This window comes from Loxodonta africana, chromosome 12 (genome assembly GCF_030014295.1).
Source record: "Loxodonta africana isolate mLoxAfr1 chromosome 12, mLoxAfr1.hap2, whole genome shotgun sequence".
Taxonomy (NCBI): Eukaryota; Metazoa; Chordata; class Mammalia; order Proboscidea; family Elephantidae; genus Loxodonta; species Loxodonta africana.
This window is the reverse complement of record NC_087353.1, coordinates 89,607,804-89,620,239: the sequence shown is the minus strand read 5'-3', so window position 1 is coordinate 89,620,239 and position 12,436 is coordinate 89,607,804. Positions and strand designations below refer to the sequence as shown.

Here is a 12,436-nt window from a genome sequence, read left to right as displayed (position 1 = left end):
TTACAATCCTCAGAGGGCAAATTATAGCTAGCGTTCAACATAAAACATCAATTTAAACCATCAACTATTCATAATTTCAATTCTTTATTGGAAACCAAGGACATAAATGTCAGGGAATAAAGCAATATTTCTTTTATTAACTGTTCCATTCATCTGGCTATTAAATAAAACCAGGGCCCCAATAAATGGCAGGAGCCCTTTCCTGACAGCCACACCAAATAGCTCTATAATTCTCAGATGTTTTAAAGCAACGAAGCTGCATTATTTGAAAAGTTAAAAACTTTAATATATAATAAAATTAAGATTAATGTGATCTTAATACCTTGCAAAACTGTTTGCAGTGCCCTCATATTCAAATATATTTCTTCTCGTACGTTTTATTTTTAACAGCGCTCATTTGCACTGAGAACGCGCTGGCTTTATGACCAGGCTTTGTGAATGCCAACCGCCTCCAGCATTTTTCACTGACATCTAGGTTTCCCAGATTGAGCCGCCGCCCCACTGCCCGCCTGGCCGAGGCCATCTGAGTGCCTTCTGGAAGTGCAGCGCAGGGAGTGCGTGGCGCTCCAAGCTCGGTCCAATAGGACCCTCACAAAACAGTAAGTAAAAACAGCCTAATAAAGCACAGGGCAATAAGGTGCAGGGCGGGTTCTTGTTGCATGCATTTTTCTTTTTTTCCCCAGAGAACAACCTGAGCATAGAAAATGGAATCCACACAATACAGAGAAGACTGTTTCTTGAGTGCTTCTGTGTCCCAGGACCTACAGACTGAGGTTGTCATACGCACTGTCTCTCAACACTCCTGCAGGCTCAGTCCATTTACAGATCAGGAAACAGCTTTAGAAAGGTGAGTCACCCACTTGTCCCATCCACGTGGGATACACCTATGTGTTACCAACAAGGAAGTAAGGATAAGTAAGACACGGGGCCGGTACGTAAACATCTTGTAGGCTAATGGTTGTGATTGACACATAAATAATTGTTAAGTGCAGTCATCAGGGGCAGGACCAGGGGATCATGGGAACACACAGGAAAAGGACTTGAACTCTAAGACCACAGGACGAGGGATAATTGGCGGGTAGGGGTGTCAGGGAAGGCTCCTGAGGACCTGGGCCGCACCTGGGCTGAGTTTTATACAAATGCTAGCTTCTCTTTCTTTTTCAAGCTTTACTTTGTAAGACAGAGGTTGCCACCCTAAGAATAATTACCGTAAGGAATGTGACTATAATAGCACTGAAGAAATAATTTATATTCAAAATACCTACACTCAATCCCATGTCCCTCACAGCGCTGTTTTCTTTTTGCCTGCCAGTGCCGCATATCATGCCAACACCACAGTGATCACAGAGAAGTCTGCCGTTGGCTCCTGCCTCGTTATTGCCCCAACATAAATGTTTCCTCATTTCTAAATAACCTTATAATTTAGTTTTTGATGGCTGTATAATATTCCTTCCTCTTAAGGTGGACTGTCAATAACTATTTGTTTAATGAATGTGTGGATCAATTGATCAGTGCTTTCCTTGGGCACCACACACTTGCAGCCACAAAGCACTCTGACGAACACTTCTGTGGGTTCCTGTCACTGCCCAGGGAGGAGATTAACACTGTTCCTGTTTCAGAGATGAGGAAACTCTGGCTCAAGAGGCATGTGACTTGTCCCCCCTCCTCCTGACACTGATTCTAGGACTGCTGTCCTCCTGCACTGTCTAGGAGATGGGGAGTGCTTTCAGCGACAGTGGTGCTGGTGGTGGTGGCCGCAGCAGCAGTGACAGAGGAGAGAAGAAGGCAGATGGCTCTGAGCATGGGCTCCGGGAGGGCCCGGCAGGGACAGACACAAACCCACAGGTCCCGAGCAAACCAACGGCAGGGCAGCAGCCAAGTCTAGGCACCAGCTTCTGGCCTCCCCCACAGGCCCACAACACCTCAGCCAGAAAAAGGAGGCCGCCAGAACGTACTCAGCTTTCCCTTCTTGTGGTGGACACGTACAGTCAGCACCCACAACCAGGGAAGAAGAGAAAGCTTGAAGGGTAAACCACTTTGAATTGCTGTATTATTGGCCATCTCTGAGTCATACTTTTTAGCCTGCAGTGCAGGTAAAGAGAAAATCCAGCAATCAACAGGCAAGAAAATACCTGCACAGATACACTCGTACAACCTCACAGGGTTTGGTTCTTCCCCCCGCCCCCCTTTTGTTACTTTCTCATTTCAGATAACCCTGGTGAATGCCGGAAACAAAAGTTGCCTTTCCCTTGGGCCAGTGTGACCAACGGAAAACTCCCTGGTTTTATTAGAGTCCAGACTGGGAACGGGAGAGGCTCTGGCAGTTGCTACTCAAGTTTCAGTGCGTTCACAATTTGAATACCGTTCGGGACTCTTTAAATGTAACTGAAATAAACACACACCCAGAAAAGAGACTGACTGACTGCTAGCCCTCCTGGAGAGGCGCACTCCCTTCCATCAGCCACTGATCAGCTGCCCCAAGAAGCCCACACCAGACTCACTTTCAGTGCTCCAGACTGATAATTCACCTGCTCGTTCAACAAACATTTCACTAGCTACTACATGCAAGCCAGCTACAGTCCAGATTGTGGCATAAAAGTGCAATAGGTTTCCACCTTCATGAAACTTACATCCTCGTGGAGAAAGACAGGCAACAGATGTGTAACGTATCAGGAGAGGCCCATACCCCAGAGAACCAGGGTGGGATAAAGGGGATAGGTATGTGTGTGTGGGGGGTGCTGGCCCACAAAAAGAAGGTGGAGCCTCACTCTGTGGACCAATCCTGCTGAACTACTGTGTCAGCGTAGTCAGGTGCAGAGCTCCCAGGGACAACCTGATGTTCACAGGTTAATCCCAAAATTCCAAAAGACACAGCGTGGAACACCAAACCTCACACATCTGGAAAAAAAACCATCTCCAGAGTTAAGTAACTAGACTGCAAAGGCTGGATTCAGAGAGGGGAGAGAAAAGGACGGGGTCCCAGTCTGGATGCAGCTGGCTGGTTCCAGGACCTGTCTGAGCCCTCTCCTGGGGTGGGGGTCCCAGGGTTATGGTGAGGACCACACGGGAAGGGGAATATAAGCAGTAAAGAGCTGACTAAGATCGGGAGGAGGCTGCCACTACCACAGCGACTCTCCCGTGAAGGGTGGACAGATGGGGGGAAAGCCCAAGTCTTCCAGGGACCACCTGGGAACGAATCTGGCACCAACTTTACACTGACACTGTCCTCTCAAGTACCAGGCGGAGAACTAGTCAGATTTGTTCACACAAAATTCTCACTCCATATAGTCTTGTTCCCAGGGAGGAAATATCACTGCTCTGGGCAGCCCTCTTAGTTACAATATTAATCACAATCATCCCAACCCGGAATGACCCCGTGGGGGTCAAAAGCGCAGAGCTGGACGGAGCCTTTCCACTGCACAGCTAAACTGCAGGCCCTGCTCGCTACACTCCAACACCTACCACGCGCCTGGCAGCTACCAGCTCAAAACACATTTCTCGAATCAACAAATGAACAAAGAAGGGAGAAACCTGAGCCCAGGGAGGGAGGTGATCTTGCCCAAACTCACAAACTTATTAAGGGCAGCTAGAAGTGAACCCCACACTCTCTTCCTTAGGGCTGCTTTGACGTTACTATTATATTAGCAAGACCCAATACTTGATTTAAAATATTATACTGATAATTAATTCCATGGTCTACCTAATTGCAATTTAAGATCTAAGAACATCAATTTTTCATGCTATTTCTTAAGTTAGGCTTTTGCCAAAAATTCAAACTTTTAAACATTATGGAATTCAAACTTAGCTCCACCCCTGGGTGTGATGACCTGGTTCAGGTAAAAGCCCAAGGGGGTCTCCTGACTGACTGATGAGTCCCTCCTCTGCCTCGGCCAACACCGGCCCCAGGTCTTCTTAGTCATCTCCTGGAACATTTTCTGAGTAGTAAAAATGTTTCACTAAGAGCTTCTATCTGCCTGCTTGTCTAGAAGTCAAGAACCCCTGTCTATTAAATGGAGCACTCACAGTTTTATGGGAAAGGGCAGAAAGCAGAGGTACTACTGGCCAGTCACTCGGTAACCAGTGATCATTGCCTACAAAAGTACCTAGCCAGCCAGTCCACAGATACTTAACTTATTTTCAAGGGCACCTATTATACCCAGGCTCTGTGCCAGGAGCTGGAGGCACAACTGTAAAATGACCAAAAAGGGTCCCTGCTCTTGTGGGATTAGCATTATGATAGAGACAGACAGAAAAGGGGGAAAATAAGCAAGGTAAGGTCTGATAGTAACACAGGAAAATGACCTTAGGCCAGAGCTTCAAACTGGTTCATCCTGGTTCAGTCATGGCTAAGGAAGTGAAACCAGAACAGACCCAAACGTTTAAAATTTGGGTGAACTGGAATAGGAAAAATTACAGGTTGAAGACCTACTAGAAACTTAATCTCCCTTTTAGAAAACAAGGGCAGCGTACGTGTTGCATAGCAACCAAATCTCTTGTCCAGTAGTCAGAAACAGAGAGCCACCCCCCCAAAGATGGTAGGGGACAGCTCCGCTTTGAATGTCTGTCACTCTTCACAGTCCTGCCAATAATCCAATTTCATGCCTTAGGCTCATGAAAGGCCTCACTGTGCCTCTTCGGAGTCTTCCATTCCAGGGCTTTGACGTAAATTTTCCCGTTCTGGTTATCATTCCGGATCACCCAAATTGTAAAAATTTGGGTCTGTTCTTGTTTCGCTTCGTTGCCCATGACTGAACCAGTTCAAACCAGTTTGAGGCCCTGCCTTAGACTGGGATGCTGGCCGTGGAATTTCAGGGCATGTCAGGTAGAGAAAGCACAGTGGAGGGACTGCGAGGAGGGAGCACGCCCGCCAAGTTCAAGGACTGATGACTAGGCCCAAGCAGCCATGGCACAACGAGGGAGGGCGGCAGTGGTGAGACAGAGGAGGGACAGCAGGCGCCAGGTCCCAAGAGGCCCCAGGGACTGTGGAAGATGAGACAACGGGAAGGCATCAAAGGGTCCACCCAGGGCAGCTGCATGCTTTGAATAGTATTAATTAAAAGTAATACTAAGGTTGCAGGGTAAAAAATGAGGCCGAGAATGGAAGCAGTGGCCCGGTGAGAGATGACTGGTTTAGACCAAGGTGACAGCAATGCAGATGGAGAAAAGTGGTCAGATCCAGGGCATGTTCAGGAGGTAGGGCAGACTTGCTGGTGGTTTGCACGTGTGGAGTAAGGGAAGAGGGTTACACCTAGGTTTTAGCCTGAGGAGCTGCATGACCTGTGATGTGATTTCCAAGATGAAGGAGGATGGTAGGGAGGGGTGGGGTTAGGAGGAATATCAATAGTTCTTTTTTAAGCTATGTTAAATTTGAGATGTCTCTTCAAGTTGAGTAGAGCAGACAGTTGGAAATTTGGGTTGATATATAGACATTAAAGTCAGGAAAGGTGTGTGTTAGGGTTGTATCCTTTCATCATACTTATTCCATCTGTAGATGAGCAAATAATTTGAGAAGCTGGACTGTGTGAAGAAGAATACAGCATCAGGATTGGAGGAAGACTCATTAACAACCTGCGACATGTAGATGACACAACCTTGCTTGCTGAAAGTGAAGAGGACTTGAAGGACTTATGGATGAAGACAAAAGACTGTAGCCTTCCGTATGGATTATGCCTCAACATAAAGAAAATTAAAAGCCTCACAACTAGACCAATAAGCAACATCATGATTATCTTAGTCATCCAGCATTGCTATAACAGAAATACAACAAATGGATGGCTTCAACAAAGAGAAATTTATTTCCTCACAGTAAAGTAGGTTAAAAGTCCAAACTCAGGGTATCAGTTCCAGGGGAAGGCTTTCTCTCTCTGTCAGCCTTCTCATCAATCTTCTCCCAGACTAGGAGCTTCTCTGTGCAGAGACCCCGGGTCCAAAGGACGCACTCTGCTCCCGGCACGGCTTTCTTGGTGGTATGAGGTCCCCAACTCTCTGTTTGCTTCCCTTTCACCTCTTGTAAGGTAAAAGGTGGTGTAGGCCACACCCCAGGGAAACTCCCTTTGTATTGGCTCAGGGATATGACTTTAGTAAGGGTGTTACAATCCCACCCTAATCCTCTCTAACATAAAACTACAATCACAAAATGGAGGAAAACCACACAATACTGGGAATCATGGCCCAGCCATATTGACACACACATTTTTGGGGGGACATAATTCAATCCATGACAATGATAAATGGAGAAAATATTGAAGTTGTCAAGGATTTCATTTTACTTGGATCCAATTAACGCCCATGGAAGCAACAGTCAAGATATCAAACAATGCATTGCATTGGGCAAATGTGCTGCAAAAGACCTCTTTAAAGTGTTAAAAAAGCAAAGATGTCACTTTGAGGACTAAGTGCACCATGGTATTTTCAATTGCCTCATATGCATGCAAAAGCTGAACAGTGAATAAGGGAGACCAAAGAAGACTTAAAAAAAAAAATATTAACACCTTTAAATTATGGTGTTGGCGAAGAATATTGAATACACCATGGACTGCGAAAAAAATGAACAAATCTGTCTTGGAAAAATTACAGCCAGAGTGCTCCTTGGAAGGGAAGATGGTGAGGCTTTGTCTCACGTACCTTGGACATGTTATCAGGAGAAGGACATCATGCTTGGTAGAGAGATGGACTGACACAGTGGCTGTAACAATGAGCTTAAACACAGCAACGACTGTGAGGATGGCACAGGATCAGGCAGTGTCTCGTTCTGCTGTACACAGGATCACTATGATTCGGAACCAACTCAATGGCACCTAATAACAACAACGTATGGACATCATCCTTCTAAGGATGGTATTTAAAGCCAAGACAGTGAAAGGGATCTCCTAGGGACAGAGATAAAGATACGAGACAGTAGGGGCCCAAAAACTCCTAGGCACTCCAACATTAGAGGCTGAGCAGGGGTGGGAATCCAGCAAAGAGTGACTAACAAGGTGGGATAAACCAGGAGCCTCTGGTGTCCCAGGAGTCAGAGGGGAAACAAAAGGTTTTTAAGAAGGAGAGAGGGGTCAGCTATAGAGAGCTTCGTAAGGTTTCATCATGTAACACATGATTTTTCCTTCCCCTGCTCCCTTGTGCACGATCATGCTGAAAAGGCAAGATTTCAGCTTGAGATTCTTAGTTCTCAGCCCCTAGAGAAGGAAGTTTCTTCTTTTATTTTAGAATAATGATACTTCTTCAAAGAATAGCTTCAGCCTAGCCAAACGATTTTCACAGTCTCAGCAAAGACAAGAAGGAATGGTGGCAGGCATGGAGCCCTGAGAATTCTAAAATGCCTGTGAGCTGAAGAAAAAGGGATGCTTTCGTAAGGATGGGAAGAGGTTATCTGACAGTTGGTATCTTTGGGAGAAGAGAAATAAAAGGGGAAAATAAAAGTAGAAAAGAAAAAGGATATTCAAATTCTAGATTCAATATCAACTAAAAGGAATAAAGTCAAACTCAAGCAATTCTATGTAATATAAGTTATTGTTACTCTTGTTTCCCTGAACTGTGATGTAACAGGACAATTGTACAAACAGACACATGGAATTTTTACACCTCCAATATAATGAGACACAGGAGATTAACCGAGGCAAATTTCAAGTTTTTCAACATATATAACTATGCCGCCATCCTAAATGTCAAAATGCTGCCACCAGTCATCTTTAATGGCCGCTCAAAAAAGTAAGGTAAAGAGGAGGAAAGGTTGATGGTAGAAACACGCCCTTACCGCTTTCTTGAGAGCCCTCAGGCTACCACTTCTAACAAGTGTCAGCTTTTAGGGGAAATTCGCTTCAAACTTTTGCTCCCGGCGGTGTTTTTAAATAAAAATTGCTTATGCATCTTTTTTGGCTCATTTCTCCATCTCCTGAAGACAGACTGCTGTTCTCTTTTATTTAGAGTGTTTAAAAGAATACTGCACTGGGGAAAAAGTAGTTAGATCCCTATACCTCACACCATATACACAAAACTGTTGTCAGATTAAAGAAACCAATGAAAAACCAGAATTATACAATTACTGCAAAAGACTGTAAAACAAATATTTATATTTATAAGACAAATGATAGATTTAGGGACAATATCTGCAATACCTAAGAGAGAAAGAATTAATATGATACGCTATAAAAAACCTCCTAAACAAATGGCTAACAAGCACATGAAAAGATGCTCAATGGCATTAGTTATTGGGGAGATGTAAATCAAAATCACAATGAGATACCACCTCACCCCCACCAGAATGGCTATGATTTTTTTTTTTTTTAATGGATGTGATGAGGACATGAACAAATTGGAACTTCATCTATTGCTTCTGGGAATGTAAGATGGTACAACCGCTGTGGAAACGTTTAGTGGCTCCTCAAAACATTGAACATAGAGTTACCATATGACCCAGCAATCCCAATCCTAGGTATATACCCAGAAGAAGTGAAAGCAAGAACATCAACAGAAGCCTATGTATCAGTGTTCACTGCAGTGTTATTCGTAATAGCCAAAAGGTAGAAACAATCTAAATGTCCATCAACAGATGAAAGGATAAATAAAATGTGGTACATACATATAATGGAATATTATTCAGCCATAAAGAGAAACGAAGTCCTAATACATGCTACATGGATGAACCCTGAAAACACTATACTGAGTAAAATAAGTCACAAAAGGAGAAACACGTACTGTATGATCTCGCTTACATGAAATACGCAGATGTATAGAAATCAAAGCTTATTAGTGGTTACCAGGGGTAGAAGGGAGTGGACAGAAGGGAGGGTCATTGTTTAGGGGACACGGAGTTTCTGTTAATGCTGGTGGAATAATTGGAAATGGATTTTGGTATGGGTTGTACAGCATGATGAACGTAACCAATGTCACTGAATTATATATGTAAAAATCGCTGCACTGGCAAATGGTTTGCTTTTTATATATATTTATTTTATACACGTGTGTATACATATGTAGTATTTATTTTACCACAATTTTAAAAAATAAAACTCCTATAAATCAATAAGAAAAGGCAAGCAACCCACTAGAAGAACGGATAAAGGATATGAAAAGATGACCTGATGGTCCAAAGGAAAGCACTATTTGTAACAGTGAGAAGCTGGAGACAACACAAACGTCTATCCGTAGAGGAACAGGTAGCAGATCGTGTTACGACCCTACCGAGGAAGAGCGGGCAGTCAGGGAGAAGAATGAGGTGGAGCTGCCCCAAGCTGTCCCACTAACCAAGAAGGCTGGAAAGGCGTATCACTAAGTAGAAAAGGCAAGATGTGCAAGAACATGCAGACGGAGATCTATTTTTTGTGCTTAGAAAAAGACATATAGAAGTTTCTGTGTGCAAACAAAAAAGACCAGTAAGGGTATACACTAAACTATTAACAGTGGAGACCTCTGGAGTGTGGAGGAGATAGGAAACACACACACACACACACACACACACTGCCGTCCAGTCGATTCCGACTCACAGCAAACCTTATGGACAGAGTACAAATGCCCCATACAGTTTCCAAGGTGCACCTGGTGGATTCAAACTGCCAACCTTTTGGTTAGCAGCCGTAGATTTTAACCACTACACCACCAGGGTTTCCAAGGAAGATCCAAAACCAAAAATCAAACCCACTGCCGTGGAGTCAATTCTGACTCATAGCAACCCTATAGGACAGAGCAGAACTGCGCCATCAGGTTTCCAAGGAGTACCAGTGGATTTGAACTGCTGACCTTTTGGTTAGCATACTACATAGCTCTTAACCACTACACCACCAAGGGCTTTCATTTCTTTTATGTTATTATGTCTGTAGTGGTTTCATTTTTATGGGTATATATTACTCATATTACTTTTGTAGCAAAAGGTTTTTTTAAATAAAACAGCCTTTGCCATACAGAGGAGTCTCTGGGTGGTACAAACGGTTAACATGCTCAGATGCTAACAGAAAGGCTATGGGTTCAAGTCCACCCAGAGGTGCCTCGGAAGAAAGGCCTGGCACAATCTACTTCCCAAAAGATCAGTCACTGAAAACTCCACGGAGCACACGGTTCTACTCTGACACACATGAAGTTGCTATGAGTCAGAGTTCAGTCTACGGCAACTGGTTGGTTTTGCCACATAAAGGCCAACGAGCAAGTCATTGCATGGTGGGTATCTGTGTCCGAGAAGCTGGACTGTATGAAGAACGGGGCATCAGGATTGAAGGAAGACTCTTTAACAACCTGCGTTATGCAGATGACACAACCCTGCTTGCTGAAAGTGAAGAGGACTTGAAGCACTTACTGATGAAGATCAAAGACCACAGCCTTCGGTATGGATTACACCTCAACATAAAGAAAACAAAAATCCTCACAACCGGACCAATGAGCAACATCATGATAAACGGAGAAAAGACTGAAGTTGTCAAGGATTTCATTTTACTTGGATCCACAATCAACAGCCATGGAAGCAGCAGTCAAGAAATCAAAAGATGCATTGTGTTGGGTAAATCTGCTGCAAAGGGCCTCTTTAAAGTGTTGAAGAGCAAAGATGTCACCCTGAAGACTAAGGTACGCCTGATCCAAGCCATGGTATTTTCAATCACATCATAGCCATGTGAAAGCTGGACAATGAATAAGGAAGACCGAAGAAGAATTGAAGCCTTTGAATTGTGGTGTTGGCAAAGAATACTGAATATCCCATGGACTGCCAAAAGAACGAACGAATCTGTCTTAGAAGAAGTACAACCAGAATACTCCTTAGAGGCAAAGATGGCGAGACTGTGTCTTACATACTTTGGACATGTTGTCAGGAGGGATCAGTCCTTGGAGAAGGACATCATGCTTGGCAGAGTACAGGGTCAGCGGAAAAGAGGAAGACCCTCAAAGGGGTGGACTGACACAGTGGCTGCAACAATGACCTCAAGCATAACAACGATTGTAAGGATGGCTCAGGACCGGGCAATGTTTCGTTCTGTTGTGCATAGGGTCGCTATGAGTCGGAACCGACTCGACGGCACCTAACAATAACATCTGTGTCTAAGCCCATGGAGCCATCCCACGGATGAGAGACAGCAGACTAACTTCCTCTACCCTCCACAATCACCAGGAAAAGCAACCACCACTACGAGCCTCTCTCTATACACAAATCATGACACCCTGCTCTACCACATCGACTCCTCTAAGATGCCTTTCCTCTTGTCTTTTCAATGTGTTTACTACACATATAATGCACAAAGCCATTCTTACCGTAAAATTTAAGACTATAAAGACTAAAGAGTGAAAGCCGCCCACATCCAAGCTCGTGCCCTTCCTCAGCTGTCACAGTGAGCTGCTCCTTTCTCTGTAATACAAAAGGGACTTTTCAGAGTGAGTGATACCCTCCCGAGCTGGAAAGGCCAACCTGCACCATATCTACATCTATATTTAGATTATAGAATTAGATCTCCATTTAGCTGACTTTCCTCTCATAGCGTGTGATGTTTCCCAGGACTGCCTGAATTAGATTTCCTACTAGTTAGAATTTCCTGTAAGCTAGGATTAAAAGCCCCCATTTCCTAGTTTCTCATTTCTATCTTAATCACCACCTAAGAAGTTTTGAAAATATTAATACAGTATTTCATTTTCTAACAATTTACAAAAGATAGGGAGAGAATGAAATTCAACAGAGTGGTTGAGACGAAATGGTGAAGTGAGAATCTGGGAGACAGAACCCTGGTGGCACAGTGGCTAAGAGCTCAGCTGCTAACCAAAAGGTCGGCAGTTCGAATCTACCAGCTGCTCCTTGGAAACCCTAAGGGGCAGTTCTACTCTGCCCTATGGGGTTGCTATGAGTCAGAATTGACTTGATAGCAACAGATCTGGTTTGGTGTTTTTGGGTTTTGGGTTTTTTTTTAGTTCTGTGGCCTTGAACAAGTCATGGATCCTTTTTGTGTCTGATTCCTAATCTTTAAAATGAGGATTTGGGACAAGATGAAAAGTATGCAAAGTGTCCGTCTCATAGTTAATCAGTAAATGTTTTCCTTTCTTCCTTTAAAATTCTTTCCAACTCAAAGGCCACGAGAGGGGCTTTAGGGGGTGTGGGGGATAATGTTCTGTTTCCTGATCAAGGGGTTGGTGACATGGGTTGAGTTCAGATTGTGCAAATTAACTGAGTGTACACTTAATGAATTATGCATTTTTCTGTATGCATATCAAACTTTGATTTAAATGGTCAAAGTAGAACAACAACAATCACCTCTGTCCAAAGTTCTCCTGTTAGCAGACCGTGTCCTGGCATAAATTTGATGGGGCGGGGTTGAGACAAGCCCTCATGGAAAACACGTGCCTTCTGGGGGCTGTAACAGACAGGCGTGTGAGGCGAGTCCTGCTGAGGTCACAGAGCCATGGGGAGGAGGCAAGCACCACCCAGGGGCAATGGGCAGTGAGCTGGGAAGGGCTGGGAGGTGAGCTCAGA

General features: G+C 44.2%; 1 protein-coding gene and 1 long non-coding RNA gene across 10 annotated transcripts in view; both read right to left on the bottom strand.

Annotated features, from left to right (window-relative positions):
- CUX1 (cut like homeobox 1) overlaps positions 1-12,436 on the bottom strand; it is a 458,571-nt gene that overhangs the window by 303,632 nt on the left and 142,503 nt on the right. The gene's annotated exons all lie outside the window — the stretch shown is intronic.
- Positions 1-12,436, bottom strand: part of LOC135233004 (uncharacterized) — a 77,130-nt gene that overhangs the window by 30,903 nt on the left and 33,791 nt on the right. Inside the window, exon 2 of the long non-coding RNA XR_010323678.1 lies at positions 1-12,317. This exon is cut by the window's left edge and continues 30,903 nt beyond it. This is a non-coding gene — a long non-coding RNA (uncharacterized LOC135233004). The remainder of the gene's footprint in view (positions 12,318-12,436) is intronic.